This window comes from Chrysochloris asiatica, unplaced genomic scaffold (assembly GCF_000296735.1).
Source record: "Chrysochloris asiatica unplaced genomic scaffold, ChrAsi1.0 scaffold00397, whole genome shotgun sequence".
Lineage (NCBI taxonomy): Eukaryota > Metazoa > Chordata > Mammalia > Afrosoricida > Chrysochloridae > Chrysochloris > Chrysochloris asiatica.
This window is the reverse complement of record NW_006408915.1, coordinates 634,258-651,138: the sequence shown is the minus strand read 5'-3', so window position 1 is coordinate 651,138 and position 16,881 is coordinate 634,258. Positions and strand designations below refer to the sequence as shown.

Below are 16,881 nucleotides of genomic sequence, written 5' to 3'. Positions count from 1 at the left end.
TCAGTTTCCTAAAATACAATATAAGTTTGATTTGAATAAGACCAATTTTTTTCAGTTCTAGTTGAAAAAGTAAAATTTAGAGAAATCTTATACAACATGTCTTGTTTGTAGAACTGAAAAAAGACCAGAAGAGTACACAAAGAGAAAGGATGCAACAGATATTAAGGTGGATAAAAGCCCAATTTTCAGTCCTCATGATCTGTATAAAGCTACCTGGTACAAGATAGTCAAGTCTAACTAGGTAGCTTGAGAAAGATGGCTTTCCTATTTGATACACAAAAATTTTATGAAAATTTTTGAGACTGAAGGAGGGAGTTCTGTGCTTTACTGTCATCAGGTTTCTAGTGTCAATGAGACTAATTTTTAAATAGCCTGCTATTAGAATGTTCTAATCCCCTTTCCCACCTTTCTTCTTTTTCTGTTGCTGTTTCTTTTTTGTTGCTGGAGCCGCTGCAGGTTTCTGATGTCATGGGGGTATGATAGCACTTATAGAGGCCGATACTGTTGCTGCACTTACAGGTCTTGGGGAAGTGGAAGGATTGTTCACAGTTTTACTGGCATCTAGACCAGATGAAGCCACTGCAGTTGCTCCCTGGGTCCCTTTTCCAGTCTGATCCTTCTTTTTACCCTTCCTTCCTCTGTAGTAACAATGGTCTTGTATTGGTAGCCATCTTTGTGGATCTGGGCTAACTTTTGGGTCATAATTCTTAAGCAGTTTTCCTTTCTTTTTCTTCTTCTTTTTCAAATCTCCTTGGCTATCTTGCTTCTTTGGTTATCTCCAGCAACCTTTCCTCCCCTATTCTGAATGTACATAGCACCAAACAAATTTTCAAAGGCCTCCACATCTACTTTTAGAGACCTACTATCAGATGAGAGGAAGTGTTTACTAAGAACTTTTGCTTTCTCAGGATCTTGAGGACTAAGGTGCACCTGACCCAAGCCATGGTATTTTCAATAACCTCATATGGATGTGAAAGCTGGACAGTGAATAAGGAAGATCGTAGAAGAATTGATGCCTTTGAGTTGTGGTGTTGGAGGAGAGTACTGAAAGTGCCATGGACTGCCAAAAGAACCAATAGATCTGTTTTGGAAGAAGTGCAGCCAGAGTGCCCCTTGGAAGCCAGGATGGCTAAGCTTCGTCTCTCATACTTTGGACATATTGTCCGGAGGGACCGGTCACTGGAGAAGGATATCATGCTGCATAGGGTGGAGGGTCAGAGAAAAAGAGGAAGACCCCTAACAAGATGGATTGGCCAGGTGGCATCATTGATGGACTCAAGTGTGTCAGTGGTAGTGAGGTTGGCCCAGGATCGGACATTGTTTCGTTCTGCTGTGCATTGGGTCGCTATGAGTCGGTTCTGACTTGATGGCACCTGACAACAACAACAAAACACATGAATACACAGAAATAAGCTGTGCCAGGGTATAAATATCCTTTGGATTTTGTTTCTATAGCTGTTCTAGGTCACTAATGGCCTCTTTCTTCTGCCCGTACTTGATTTTGAAGTCTACAGCTTCGCCTATCAAGGACAAATGAGCAGAAGATTTTGGCTGATGGTTTTGATACCATGGGATAGCTTGTGTGAAGACCTTAATGGCACTATCAATATCTTCCTTGGGTATTTGGATATATATCAATAGGCTTCCTTGGAACTTCTATTCTGGATAAGGCATATCACTTTAGAGTGCAGGGTAGTTACATCATGGTTGTACATGGTTGTACATGGTTCCTCATGGTTGTACATGGTCACTAATGCAGATACTATGCCTGGTTTATGTTTTAACTTCTATATGCTTCTCAATATTAGACACACTTTGGAAATATGACCTTGAGAAAACTTCTACTGTGTCATGGTCAGCTAAATTTCAGTTGCATTTTCTGGATGCTGATCTGAAAATTCGTGAAGCATCTCTATTGCTTCTATGTATTGCTTTTCATGGTAGAGCTGGACAGCTTGGATTAACACAGGCAAGAGATGCTCAGGACTTTGGGGCTGTAAACTGGAAGATATTGTTCTGCTTGGTTTGTGTACACAGCAAGTAAAGCCTTGTTAAATTCTACAGCCTGTAGTTGTTTTTTGTAAAGCTTAAACTCTACTCCTTCTGCATTGGTTAATTTCACCTTCTTCTTGGAGTCAAAGACATTTTGGTCCTTGTTAATGGTAATGGTGTTATTTGCAATTACAGCTAGCAATCCCACATCTGTTGGCTTTAGTTTTATTATCTGATTATAAAGCTGCAAAGCCTCCTCGGTTCAACCCCGAAGCTGCAGAATTAAGCCATCTGACCATGAATGATAGCCAGTTCTGCCTGCAGGTCTTCTTCAGTACCATCAGAGTCTTCTAATAGTGAACAATGACAAAGATCTTCAGTATTTTGTAGGATTTTCATTGCCTGGTTCAGCTGGCTTTGTCCTATCAGTTCACCTGCAGAATTATAACACAATTCATATGTGCATTCTTGGAGGCCCAAGTTCTCTGGAACCACTTTTTCCCAATTGCTTTGAGCTGCAACAACTGCTGAAAGATTTGTTTTTCTTTCCTCATCATAGTCATCTTGAGAGTTTCAGATGAGATATCTGTACACAGCTTCATCATAACGTTCCAATTGGTGTAACACTTGTCCATGAAGCTCCTTTAGTTTATCTGTCTGCTGGTTGGTACTTTCTACTGTATTCAAGGCATTTTTAGTTCTGTTCAGCCTGTACTCACAATATGCCTTTTCAAAAGAGAGTTATTGCCTAACACTTTGGTGTGAGCATTGATGACATTCAAGGCTTCCTTGGAATTTCCATTCTGGATAAGGCATACCACTTTACAGTGCAGGGTAGTTACATCATCCTTATTGATCTGTAGAATCTTGTTGAGTCTTGAGAATGTGCATAAATTTGCTGTTCTGACCATAACATTTAACTTCACTCCAAAGTGCAGACACAGAAACTCCCTTAACCCTTCTTTAAACACCCAACTTTATTTTTTCTCCACCCCGGGACTGTCTCCATTTATGTGCATGTACCCTTGGCCCTCTGGAAGGATATATCTAGTAGGCCTTTATCAGCCACCTTGTTTACCTGATTTTTGGAGACAAGTGATTCCAGTAGCAGCTTTTCTCCCTTCAGCTGCAGCATAACATCTCTTAATTTCTTTCAGCCATTACAGATAATAATAAGCACAGTAACCATTTAAGAATCAAAAGTTTCACTTTATATGTCACTTCATTTGTTCTTTTACAAAACCCATGCTTCCATGAGTCTGGAGCAATTGCAACGGACCTTGCTTCTGATGTCAAACTGCAAAAAAATATGTGTGCCATGTGGCACCAAACAATTCCCCCCACAACTGTCTCTACTCTTCAGTTGAGTTCAATAGTCCATTGAAATGGTCAAACAGAACTCAACACATAACAGTTGTGAGGTTTTTTTGGGATGTTAACAAGTTACGATTTGAGGTCAGAAATGCTCTGAGCACAGTTGTTCCATGCCCATAGGACACATCACTCCACCATAAACCTCAGTCTGAAGGTACTCAGTTCTAGTTCCATGGGTCAACAAAGATAGCTCCCTAATTTAAGTGTCTAGAGGCACTCTATAAGCAAACCTCCTGCCAAAAGTCACTCAACTTTGCTTGCTCTGTGAGCTGGGAAGCCCACTGGCTCTGTCTCATACTCTGGTTCTTGATTCTGTTGTTTCTACTCCTCGGCTTTCTCTGCTAACAGCTTTCTGTCCTTGAGTTAAGGAGTTTCAAAGAATGCACTCCACTCCTGGCTCTTCTTGGATGGTAGTGAGATCCCCCCTACTAATTCTGAAATGACTCATTTTAAACCCACATTAGAGTTCCAAGTCTTCATAATTACAATGAACTGTAACAGCATCCACAGCTGTTCTTGTCATCATATCAGTATCTACTCCCACCTTCTCTTACCTAGACCCATCTGAAAAAGAGTCAATTGGTGGGGGTTACAAAAACTAAGGCTAGAAGATATATATTAAATAATTCAATACATCACAGGTAGTCTTGCATTTACGAAGTCCTTATACATAGCCATCTTTGTTCATCAAATTCACAAAACCCCTGCCTCCCACTGTTGTTGTTAAATGCCATTGAGTCAATTATGACTTATAGTGACCCTGTACAGGGTTTCCAAGGAGCAGCTGTTGGGTTTGAACAATACCAGGAGTCCCATTGGGGGTGCAGAAAAGTGAACTGGTTCTATTGTTGCTTGGGACCAACCTTGTATGTAAGTCTCCCTAATAAACCAGTTGCCACCACATAGGAAGTTTTCTACCTCTCTCTTTGGTCTCAAGACACCTTCCATATTTTGAGGTAAATTTCAAGTTAATGAACTTGAAATTTGACAAATGCTTTGACAATTGTTGAAACAGCAAGGAGACCTAGGAAATAGCAAATGAGAAATAGGCATTTTCTGGGAGAAATCCCAGGTTATCCAGAAGTATTCATTTAAGATTTGACCTGTGTGCTTAATGCTTATGAAGTGTCACTTGCATACAAGGATGCCCTTGAAAACACCAAGTGATAGAACATTGTTGTGGGAAAATACATGCCTTCATAAATGTGGAAGAAAGGCTAATGAAGGGATGGTGGCTGTAAGGGTACTGATGTTCTGGGTGGTTCAGCTGGTCACTGATACCCAGTTAACCAGTAAACATACGTAAGAGTCTTACAGAAGGAACTATAGTTGAAAAGGGATACAACAGTCACAGGTGGCCATAACTGACACCCTGAATAGTCACATCTCCAAGTGAAATGAACAGCTAAAGACACTTGCCTGGTGGTTTGCAAAAATGAAGGAAGAGATGGCCTGGGAAGACCAATCAGCACACTGAGTACATTGCATGAGTGAGAGAGCCCAGCCTTCTATCCCTCATCCCTTTTGCTTTCCTTTCTCTCCCACTCTCTGCTCTCCCTCATTCCACCTGACCAGGGAGCAGTGTCATGTTGGTGCTGTCATCCAAAATCAGTAAGAACTCAACTCCAACTCTGAAGAGAGCAGACATTGAATACTTTACAGCAGAAAATCACCAATTCCATGGCAGTGCAGGTACACACACCACTAACTTGATAGATCTGTATGGGAATTTTCAGCAGAAAGGAAAAGAGCTTGGTTGTTATGGCTATGAAATGTCAGTGGTGGCTGTGTTGCTAAATGGAACTGGGGCAGAGAAAATGAGGAGTATCATTATCTACCTTACCCTCTGGCAGCACCTACTCACAGCTTCCAACTAAAAGAGCTAGAAAGAATCTGGTGTGAACTTTTAGAGAAGAAAATAAGAAACTGAAAATCCTATAGGACAATTATCCAAGGACTCTTTGATAGTAACCCAAAAGCAGATGTGGGTAGATTTCATGGCTACAGGAAGTGGTCCCCATGAAGAAGTGCCCTGGGTGGGCCTGACAGTTCTGCAGGACTAGGGGTAAGGACTAAATTTATCTAAATTTCAGGGCCCTGCAGGGTGACTAGAAGATCCATGTAGAGGTCACAATACATTGGTTAAGGACAAACAAGCAGTGGGTTATAGCTCTAGTTTATGTATGGACATTTATATATGGACAGAATTTACCTCAATCTTTGGAAACACTGAGTAGTTTCAAGGCCCCCACAATTGACATTGTACTGGTGGATGCCCTCATATGACTAACTTTGACTACTTTGTGTCAAGAATCTAACTGAGGGCAAGGGTGATAAAAAACAGCCTTGATGGGGAAGGCAGCATAAAAACCCTGCTCCCACCACAGAGAGACATTGTAATACAACAGACATTGTAAGTTGCCTGGAGGACATAAGGAAATCTATGAAATCATTTCATAACTGAAAAGGGCAGATGGTCCCCAGGAAGTCCACAGTGCTTTTAATAGTCCTGTGCAGGCGAAGAACTAGGTGGATCCTGGCATATGTTGTTGTTGTTGTTGTTGTAAAGTGCTGTCTAGTCAGTCCTGACTCATAGTGACCTTGTAGAGGATTTCTAAGGAGAGACTGGTGGGTATGAACCACCAACCTTGTGATTAGCCATCTGCTCTTTAAACTGTAAGGAGCTTAACAAGGTGAGTCCCCCATATACACTATAGTCCCAACATAACATACCTGTTGGAAACCCATAATAGAGACCTGCTATGGTTACTGGAGACCTGACTCTATTTCTTGTCCTTATATTGATGGCGTCTTGTTAACTGCTGAAGGTATTTCTCTGTTACAGGATTGTCCTTTATCATCCATCTATAAGAGACAGGATGGGCTGTGAGTCCACAAAAGGTACAGGGTCAAAGACTTCAATAAAATTCTAGGGGTTGTCTGTTCAGGTAAGAGCCATATGTTTCTTGAAACCACAGTATGGCCAATGGAATAAGGAACAATGAATTATAGTGGGCAAGGCCCTGCAGAGGAAAAACCTATGATAAGATATCTGTGATTGCCTCCAAGCAGCGCATTTACCATTTTCCCCACCCAGAAGTCCAGAAGCACATGTTAGAAGAGCACATCCAGAAGGGGAGGTTGCTCACTGGAATCACCAGAAAAGTAAATACTGTAGTGTCTGTGTTTGTTGGAAAATAGTGGGAAAAGGTAGGTGGTGTTGGTGGTGTGCCACAGTATCAGTTCTGACTCATAGCTACCTTGCATAGGGTTTCTGATGCTGTAAATCTTTATGGGAGCAGAAAGCCTTATATTTCTCCCATGGACTGGAATCACGGCCATAGCATGAAGAATAGAAGTGGGTGTCCTTTTCTGGAACAGAACAAACCAGGTGACTTTATTCACAACCCCACAAGCAACCTTTGGAGCAGCATGTATAGGATACTTAGCCAGGGAAAATGCCCCAGGCAACCACTGTTCTCACCACCCAATAGGAGTAATAAGGAGTCTTGGTGTGGTGCTGAGGGTTAATGCACTAGACTGCAAAGCCAGTTTCAACTGCAAAGTTGGCCGTTTAAGCTTACCAGCCCCCCTGCTTTGAAACCCTGTACAGGGTCGCTATGGGTCAGAACCAACTCAACAGCACTTAACAACAACAACATGACTAAATAGGAGTCCTAATGTGGCACTGTGGATTAATGTGCTGGACTGCAAAGTGGGTTTGAACCAGAAGGTCAGTGGCTCAAGCTCACCAGTTGCTCCTCGGAAACCTATATAAGGTTGCTATGAGTTAGAACAGAGTCAATGGTACTTAACAGCAATAACAATGACTAAATAGGGTACACCAGAGGGGGCACATCAGCCATTATTCAGTTCAGATTATTGTGAAAATCTCCATCCTGATAAGTGACCTCAAAGCTTCACAGTTAAAGCCACAAAGGAGTGTTTATTACCTCTGTCATGGTTTAGACTGTTGTTGTTAAGTGCCTTTGACTCAGTTTTCATAGTGACCCTTGTTCTGAAGAGTGACTGATGAGTTTGAACTGCCAACCTTGCAGTTCAAACTGACCTTGAAGTCTAGTGCTTTTCCTATAGCACCATACCAGGACTCCATGGTTTAGATTAGTTAGTTCCAAACATGGTGTACTGGGGAAACCCATCCCTGCCTGATTTGAGCCTAGTAGAATGATGTCTTGTCTTCCTCCAAATCCTCTTCCCACAGAGTAGGGTCCGCTTCTGTGTTCCTCTATCAAAGTGTGACAGCACTGAATAATAACAGAACCCCAGGAATGCACTGCACTCCTAATATCACTTGATGGTTGTGGGGCCAAGGTTGCCCTCTGTTTGGATAGGGTGCTGCACTTTGAGGTTGTTCTACACTGTGGGAGCCACTGGGGAATCTATATCCAAACTTCTGAATTACCCCATGGTAGAAATCAGGTGAACCCAAAGCAGTATTTCCCACTAATATGATTATACTTTAACTGATTTTGTTCCTCTCCTTGGCTCCTTAGAAATAATGGAACAAACTGAAGATCTAGCCAATTTTACTAAACAGGCTCTGAGTGATAGCCGGGAAAACTTTCCATTATTAACTGCTGAAAACATATAAATGAGGAAGATAACTGAGAACCAAATGGCTCTAGACATTCTAATAGCAACTCAAGACAGGACATGTATTGTAGTAAATATTGCATGTTGTACCTAGTAGCGTAGTGGTTATGAATCGGGCTGCGAACCACAAGGTCAACAATTCGAAACTACCAGCTCTTCCAGGGGAGAAAGATGAGGCTTTCTGCTCCTGTAAAGATTTACGGCCTCGGAAACCCTGTACAGGGTCGCTATGAGTCGAAACCGATTCCACAGCACACAACAACAACAACCTAGATATAGAACTTTATTGATTTATTAATCCATATAAAGAAACAGAGAGAGGCTTTGGACACCCCTGATTGTGAGAAATTCTCAAGATGGTCCATCTTCAGGAATAAGATTGCTAGACCAGACATAGGTTGTTAATTCATACCCAAGGTTATGTAAGCAGGATGAATTGGGGGAAGAGGGGAAATAAATCTGTTCTAGGACTAGGAACTTTAAATAAGAATACAGTAACTAAGACCATGGGCACCATTCAGGGTAGATTGTGGAACTGAGGGTGGAGCATTTTGCACACAAAGGAATGAAACCGTTTGCAGGCCAGCCATGTGGTGCGTCTGCCAGTGCCAATTGGGTTGGACGCCTGATTTTGCAAAATCGAATAAAGAAAACCTCACTCTTTCTAAAATGAGTACAGATTGGATTTCTTGAGTGTTTGTCAGTATGGACAACGTTTTCCCCACTGATGACTAATCTGCTGTGATCACCTAGTTTTCCTCCTTCCTCTCTGGCTGGTGAGGTTTTGTACTGGGTCTTGGGTCTTTTCCTGGGTATAGGTTTATTCTGCTGTGTTTGCTTATGTGGTTTGTACCATTACTGTAAAACTCCCTTTGTGTCCATGGGGAACTTGCATAAGAAAGAGGATATGGTAAGATCTGGCCTCCAGAGGTGGGTTGAAGGGGAAACAGGCTATGTGAGGCTGAATATTGTCAACTCTTATTTTCTGATAGCTCACTTCCTTGCTAATCACACTTATGTAAATCACTCTTCAGATGGGGTAGCCTTGGAAGTTCAAATCCAGGCATGTAGCCACCTTTGTTCACCAAAGCCATAAAAGACTCTCACTGGGAGAGGGGGAGGGTGCAAAAAAGTGAACTGGTCCTGTCCCCATCTGAAACCAGCTGTGTATGTTTTGTTGTTAGTTGCCTTTGTGTCAGTTCTGACTCATGATGACCTATGCACAACAAAACAAAACACTGCCCAGTTCTGTGCCATCCTCATAATTGTTGTCATGTTTCAGCCCACTGTTGCTGCTGTGAGAAATGTTGACATCCCCATACTGTCTCAGTCCTTCTCAGTTATAAGGTCACTGTGTTATCATGAGTGCCTACTGACAAATACTCAAGAAATCTAATCTGTACTCATTTTAGCGAGAGTGGGGCTTTTTAAATTTGATATTGCAAAATAGGGTGCCAAACCCAGAACACAGGTAGAGACACACCACGTGGTAACCAGTTGGCAAAAAATTGTATCCTCCTCTCTTGAGAAAGTCCCTCCCCCATATCCTCATTGACTAAGTGCTATGGGTTATCTTTTCCCAGCCACCACCTGTTGCCTTGACAGTTGTATTCTTATTTAAAATTCCTAGCTTGCCTTCCCCTTCCACCATGAGCTTCTATTGTTACCCTAGCCTGCAACTTCCTGGACCCCCCTTCATTCCTGAAGATGGACCATCCTAGAGTTATTTCTCACATTGCCATTGTGTGTCAATCCAACTGGTTAGGGGTCTTTCTCTTTTACTCTGGCCCTCTATTTTCTCAAGCAAGATGGCATGATGTCTTTTTCCAAGAATGATCTCTACAGACAACATGTCCAAAGTACATGAAACAAAGTCTAGCCATCATCTCTTCTAAGGAGTATTCTGACTATACTTCTCCCAAGACAGATTTATAATTTTGCAGGTTGTGGTACTGTTAATATTCTTTGCCAACACCATAATTCAAATTCATGGATTCTTCTCCTGTCTTAGATATTCACTGCCCCACATTCACATGAATAAGAGCCCATTGAAAATATCATTATTCAGTCAGGCACATTTTGGTCCTCAAAGTGACATATTTTTCCTTGAACATTTTAAAGAGGGCTTTTGGACCTGATTTGCCTAATGCAATACATTTTTAAATTTCTTGACTGCTGCTTCTATGAATGTTGATTGTGGATCTGAGTAAAATTAAGTCTTCGGAAACTTCCAGATTTTCTCCCTTTATCATAATGCTATTTTTGGGTCCTGTTGGGAGGACTTTTGTTTTCTTTACACTGAGGTGCAATCCACAGGCTTTAGTCTTTGATCTTAATCTGTAAGCATTTTAAGTCCTCTTCACTTTCAGCAAGCAAGTTGTATAATCTGCATATCCTCAGCAAATGAATTGTGTGTTTTCCATATTACAGGTTGTTAATGAGTTCTCCTTTAATCCTAATGCTAGGTTCTTCTTAATATAGTCCTGTTTCCTGTATTATATGCTCAGCATATAGACTGAATATGTGTGGTGAAAAGATACAACCCTGGTGCACATCTTTCCTGATTTTAAATCATTCAGTGTTCCTTTTTTCTGTTCCAAATGACTGCCTCATGGTCTATGTTCCTCATGAGCTCAATTAAGTGTTCTGGAATTTCTATCCTGCTCAATGCTATTAATAGAATGCTATGTTCCACACAGTTGAATGCCTTTGCATAGTCAATACAATATAAGTAAACATCTTTCTAATATTCTCTGTATTCAGCCAAGATCCATCTGACATCAGCAATGATATCCTTCATTTTGTGTCCTTTTTGAGATCCAGATTTGATTTCTGAAAACTCCTTGTTGATGTACTGTTGTAATAATTTGTAAATTATTTTCAGTAAAATCCTACCTGTGTATGATATTGTTACAGCAATTTTAGATTTGTATTAGAAGAAATTAGGCTACTCAGAGAGGTGAAGCAGAGTTTCAGATTTTATTAAGATGGCTGACTCAGAGGAGTGAATTTCTCCAGATTCTGAGCCCCAAATGGAAGGCAACACAGGTTTATATGGGGTAAGACCTGGGGAGGGACCAGGACGCAGACCTGTTTGAGGACAGGAGGGAAACCAGGGGGTTTGGTCCCACTTGGTAACCTGATTAGCATTCAAGCTTGTCTCCTGGATGGGGAAAATTGGTCCCATTCAGTAACCTGATTAGCATTCTAGCTTGCCTCTTGGGTGGAGAGGGCAGTGAATTTTTACCTTTTCCTGTTCAATATCACTGATACTGCTTAAAGATTTCTACATTCCATTGGGTTGCCTCTCTTTGGAATAGATCCAAATGTGGATCTCTTCCATTTGGTTGACCAGGTAACTATCTCGAAAATTTCTTGACCCAGACACATGAACATCTCCATTGTTGCATCCCTTTGTTGAAATATTTGAATTTGTACTTCTTCAATTCCTGGAGCCTTGTTTTCCATATATGATACCAATCACATAGGATTATGGCCCACTTACTGCATGTAGCATTATCTCATGTTTATCTAATTTATAATGTGATCTTCAAAGAAAGTATTGCCAACCAAAACTATATTTAATAGGCACAGAGATGAGAGCTTCAATACATCTTTTTGTAGGACACAATTCAATCTATAGCACATTCAATTCTTAAAATAAATAAGTAAACAAATGAATAATCTAATGACCTGTGCTATAGGAAACAAAGACCCTAAATTCAAACACATTCTATAGAGACCATTTTATTAAACCTTAAAAAGGACAAAGCAGAACAAAGATAAATGATTCCTCATGAGGGAAATCATCAGTATACAGCATAGTGGCCAAAGTGGAATTTGATTACTTATAGGCACAGGGATACTCATATGTGATGAAAACAAAGAAAATCATCACAAAATCATGATTTGTGACAGGCAAACTCATCATTTTGCAAACAGGAGTATAGACACATGGAAAGGATACATGTCTAATTAGATATTTTTAAAGTTTACAGGATTGGTTCTGGGAATTCAACTATCTGGCTATCTGGTTGTTGGGGTATGATGATCATGAGGTCTTGAATCATGCTTACCAGAACTCCAACTTTTAACTTAAACTAGATAATATTCTATTTTAGGTAAATCTAGAATAGCATATTATCTTGTCTAAATTAAACTGGACTATTTTAGGTAAGTCATTAAGGGCACACTGAGACAAATTCCATAGTTTAATCTATTTTCAAACATACTGTTCCTGAGAATGAAACTGCCTTTTCCTGGGTTTGCCTGCAGTTTTCATGGTTAGAAATAACTCAAATGGAGTCTGAAGTTATGTAAAGTCTGAAAAAGAGTTAGAACTCCTACTGTATACTGTAACCTTTCACAAACCAAGTTCTTTAGAATCTAATGCATCCTCTCTTCTGATCATGGATTTTATTTAAAATCTTTGGTTACATTCAAGTTGGTGTACTTTCTTCTGCACAGACCATTTGATGGACCTTTAGATGGCTGCTTGTTTCAGGACTATTTTGAAGACCTCAGACACTATCATTTTTGATAGCTGGGCATCATTTAATTTCTTAACCATGCTATTACACCTGTCACAGTACAGATGAAGTGTACTGATTTGGCCCCCCTATCCTTCCAAAGAGTTTGTAAAGCAGAGGCACAATATGCATACAAAAGAGGCTGGAGAGACAGAAATTCAAGCAAACAAAATGTCTATTGAAGAATAGACATTCTCACAAAAATGAGAACGGGTTACTGCTTCATCAGTGAGAGAAGTCCCGAGTGAGTTTCTAGTTTTACTTATCTTTTTTTAAAAAAGTTTTTATTGTGAACTGAGTGATTTACATGGGAGGGCATTAGCTTTACATTCATCCTATTGTATTTCGTTTCATTGCAATGATTACAATCCCCTCCATGCTTAATCATTCAACAGCATTTGCTTCCAATCCCTGTAGCTTTTTTTTTTTTTTTTTTTTTTAATGTACACTGAAGCCCTCAGGAATATAAAACAATTCAAACAACCAAAGGGTATGCGCTGCATGCCAGCAGTCCCCCTCCTTCTCTGGATACAGTGCCACACTCCATTCTTCACCTTTGATGGTCCCAGGGTCCTCTGCTCCTGGACTGCAAGATCAACCACTCCCCTCCTGTTGATACAAAACATTTACCTTTACATTTGCAACATTCACAATCAGTCCTGGTAGCAATTATTCATTATTGAACCACAAAAGTCTTATCCCCATCTCCTTTCACCAGTCCCATCTGGACAGGTTGGAAAACACTCAGTGGAGATTCTACCTTCCCCCGCACCCTCTGAAACTAAGCTCCCTCTTGAAAACTTGTAAGCCAGTCATGTCGTGTCTTTGTAGCCTCCCCACCCTCCATTTTAAGTAGCCAAAAACTAAGTTGCCCATCCCTGTCAATCCTGTGTGCAGATGGGGTTGGAATGATCCTTGTTGTAAAGATTCATTTCCTCTTTTAAGCTACTACACATGCAAGTATAGGTCAAGTTTATCAAATTGTAAAAGGTTACACTTCCCCCCCCCCTCTTCTTTCTTCCTCTAGCTGAGTTCTGATCATCCAGCCATTGAAGCTAGGTCAAATGGGTACTGTCTGCAAGTATAGGCATTCTTGTGCATCTCCCCTTATTTCATATCAGCTGGATGCTTCACTCTCTGCTCTAGTTCTCTGTGACAATGTTCTTGTCCATGGGCTCAGGAGTCCCCAAGACTCACTATACTGCTGGCCAACCAGGTCTCAACCCAGGTTGACAGGAGTCTATTAAACATGGTTGGACATAGCTCACAGCTTCATTACTGTTTTTCCCCCACTTCTCCTTATTGGTAGACCAATGTGGTCACCAGCAAGATTACATGCCTACTCATGTATTCCCTTTGAGTTTCAGTCTTGGAAGGGGGATTGCCCTGAAGGGACTTGATTGCTTGCCTTGATGGCTCCCCATTGAACAACTTGCTTATTCTTGTAGTCAAACTGACTGCCATTATTGTTTTTTTATATTTCCTGCTGGTCTTTCTTTCAAGAAGTATATTTTGTTCCTTAAGCTGCTCCAGGCTGGTCTGCTTGTCTTTTCAAGAGGAAATTCCCCACCTCTTAAAAATTCTGCATGGGGATCAGGATTCCCCCAAGGTCTTAGGAAATACAAGGGTTCCACAGTAAGCTTCTTTCATTGGGCAAGTTCTAGTCCCATTTTAGGTATTCCAATTTGTTATAAGCTTAAGATGGGCTTACAAGTTTCTATAGTGATGTTTCTGGCTATTCCTTTCTCTCCCCATAAGTGCCTACATATAGGCAAGGGAAACCAAGATCCATAAGACAATCAAGCATCTTAACATTATTTCTCCTCTTTTACCCATTCAAACCATGCCTCAGTCCCTGTATCACAAGACCCTGCTGTTCCAAGGTTGAGCATACATCACTATTTACCTCTGTACCGCTTAGCCCAAGCAAACCTGACTGTATGTTCTCCCATCCACCTTGTTCTTCAATTCCCTCCCCCTTCTTGTTTACTGACCTCCCCAATACCTAAACTATCCTGTGTCTATTCTCTACCCTGTGCTCCAGCTTCCCCTCCTTCCCCTCGTCCCACCCTCTATGCTCTGTTAACCAACAAATAATTTTTCTTTTCTTTTTTTTCCCTTTTAGTGTGGGTATTTTTTCTTAAGCTTTTTAAAGTTTTTATTGTGAATTATGTGATAGTTTACATGGGAGAATATTAGCTTTGCATTCATCCTATCATACTTCATTTCATTGCAATGATTACAATCCCTTCCATGTATCATCAAACAATCAAAGTGTACACCCCACAAGTTTGCCCTCCTGCTGTCAGTACACAGACACTCTCCCTCCCTGAGTCCAGAGTTCCCAGCTGTTCCATCTCTCCACGTCATCGTCTCTGCCTCTATCTCGGGTATCATTGCTTCTCTGGATAGGGTCCTGTACTCCACTCTTCTCCCTTGATGGTCCCAGAGACCTCCACTCCTGTACTACATAATCAACCACTTCCCACCTTTTGTTGAAAAACTTCTACCTTTCTATTTCCAACACTCACAGTCAGTCCTGATAGCAATTATTCACTATTGAACCACAGAGTCTTTTCCCCATCTCCTTTCATCAGCCACATCCACACAGGTTGGAAAACAATCAGTGGAGATACTACCTTCCCCTGCACCCTCTGGAACTAGGCTCCCTCTTGATAGCTTGTCAGCCAGTCACATCTTGACTTTGTAGCCCCCCTCCCCTTTTGGTGTAGCCAATGTCTAAGTTGCCCATCCCTGTCAACCCTGTGTACCAAAGGGGTGGGAATGATCCTTGCTGTAAACATTAATTCCTTCTTTTGAGCTACTGCATCCATAAGTGTAGGTCAAGTTCATCAAATTATAACAAATTACTTTACTCTTTTTTTCCCTCTTCTTTCTTCTTCTAGTCGAGTTTTGATCATCCAGCAGTTGAAGCCAGGTCAAGTGGGTACTATCTCTACAAGTACAGGTGTTCTTGTGCATCTCCCCTCACTTCTTATCAGCTGGATGCTTCACTCTCTAGTGCTCTGTGGCCATCTCCATGTCTCTGGGTCCAGGAGTCCCCACGTCTCGCCATACTGCTGGCCAGCCAGGTCTCAACCCAGGTTGACAAGAGTCTATTGAACGTGGTTGGACAATTTTATTGCTGTTTTTCCCCCATGTCTCCTTATCAGTAGGCCAATGTGGTCACCAGCAAGACCACATGCCTGATTGTGTAGTCCCCTTGAGTCCCAGTCTTGGAAGGGGGTTTGCCCTGAGGGGACCCAACTGCTTGCTTTGATGGCTCCCCAGTGAACAACTTGCTTGTTCGTATTGAAGTCAATCAGACTGCCAGTATGTTTTTTTAATTTTTCCTGCTGGTCTTTCTTTCAAGAAAATGGCTTCAAGATGGTCTGCTTGTCCTTTCAAGTGGAAATTACCCTCCTCAGAAGATTCTGGATGGGGATCAGGATTCCATCTATGGTCTTATGCAATGCAAAGACTCCGTAGGAAGCCTCTTTCACTGGGCAAGTTCTAGCTCCATTTTAGATATTCCAATCAGTTGTAGGCTGAAAATGGACTTATAAGCTTTCTATGGTGATATTTGTGGCTATTCCTTTCTCTCTCCCTCAAGTGTCTATTTTACAATAGTAGGCAAGGAAAAACAAGACTCAAAAGACAACCAAACATCTTAATATTATTTTTCCTATTTTACCCACTCAAAACTTGCCTCAATCCCTGTATCCCAGAGCCCTGTTTTCCAAGGTTGTGCATACATCATTATTTACCTCTGTTCCACTTAGCCCATGCAAACTTGTCTAACTGTTCTCCCATCCACCTTGCTCTTCCATTCCCCTCCCCCTCCTAGTTTATTGCTCCTCCATCCCAGACCCCACACTATCCTATGTTTATTCCCTACTCTGTACTCCACCTTCCACTCCCTCCTGGTAAGCATCAAAGATTATTTTCCACTCCCTTTTAGTGTGGGTACTTTTTCTTAATCTTTTACAGTAATGGTCCTGTTCAGTATTTCTTCTTTTGTGACTGACTAATTTCACTCAGCATAATGTCCTCAGGGTTCATCCATGTTATACAGTGGATTGCAGCTTCCTTGTTATTCTTCAATGTAGCATAATATTCCATTGTGTGTATGTGTATGTATCAAAGTTTGTTTATTCATTCTTCCATTGATGGGCACTCAGGCTATCTTCATCTTTTTACTATTGTAAATAGTGCTGCTACAAACATTGGTGTGCATATATCTACTCGTGATATGCCGTATTCCTTGTTGATATATGCAACGTAGAGGAATTACTGGATCATATGGTATTTCTATTTCCAACTTTCTGTGGAAGCACCATACGGGTTTTTTTTGTTGTTTTTTTTTTTTTTT

At 41.1% G+C, this 16,881-nt stretch overlaps 1 pseudogene; it reads right to left on the bottom strand.

The window, feature by feature from the left end:
• Positions 1 to 388: 388 nt before the first annotated feature.
• On the bottom strand, positions 389 to 3,127 carry LOC102828778 (annotated as a pseudogene).
• Between the last annotated feature and the right edge of the window lie 13,754 nt (positions 3,128 to 16,881).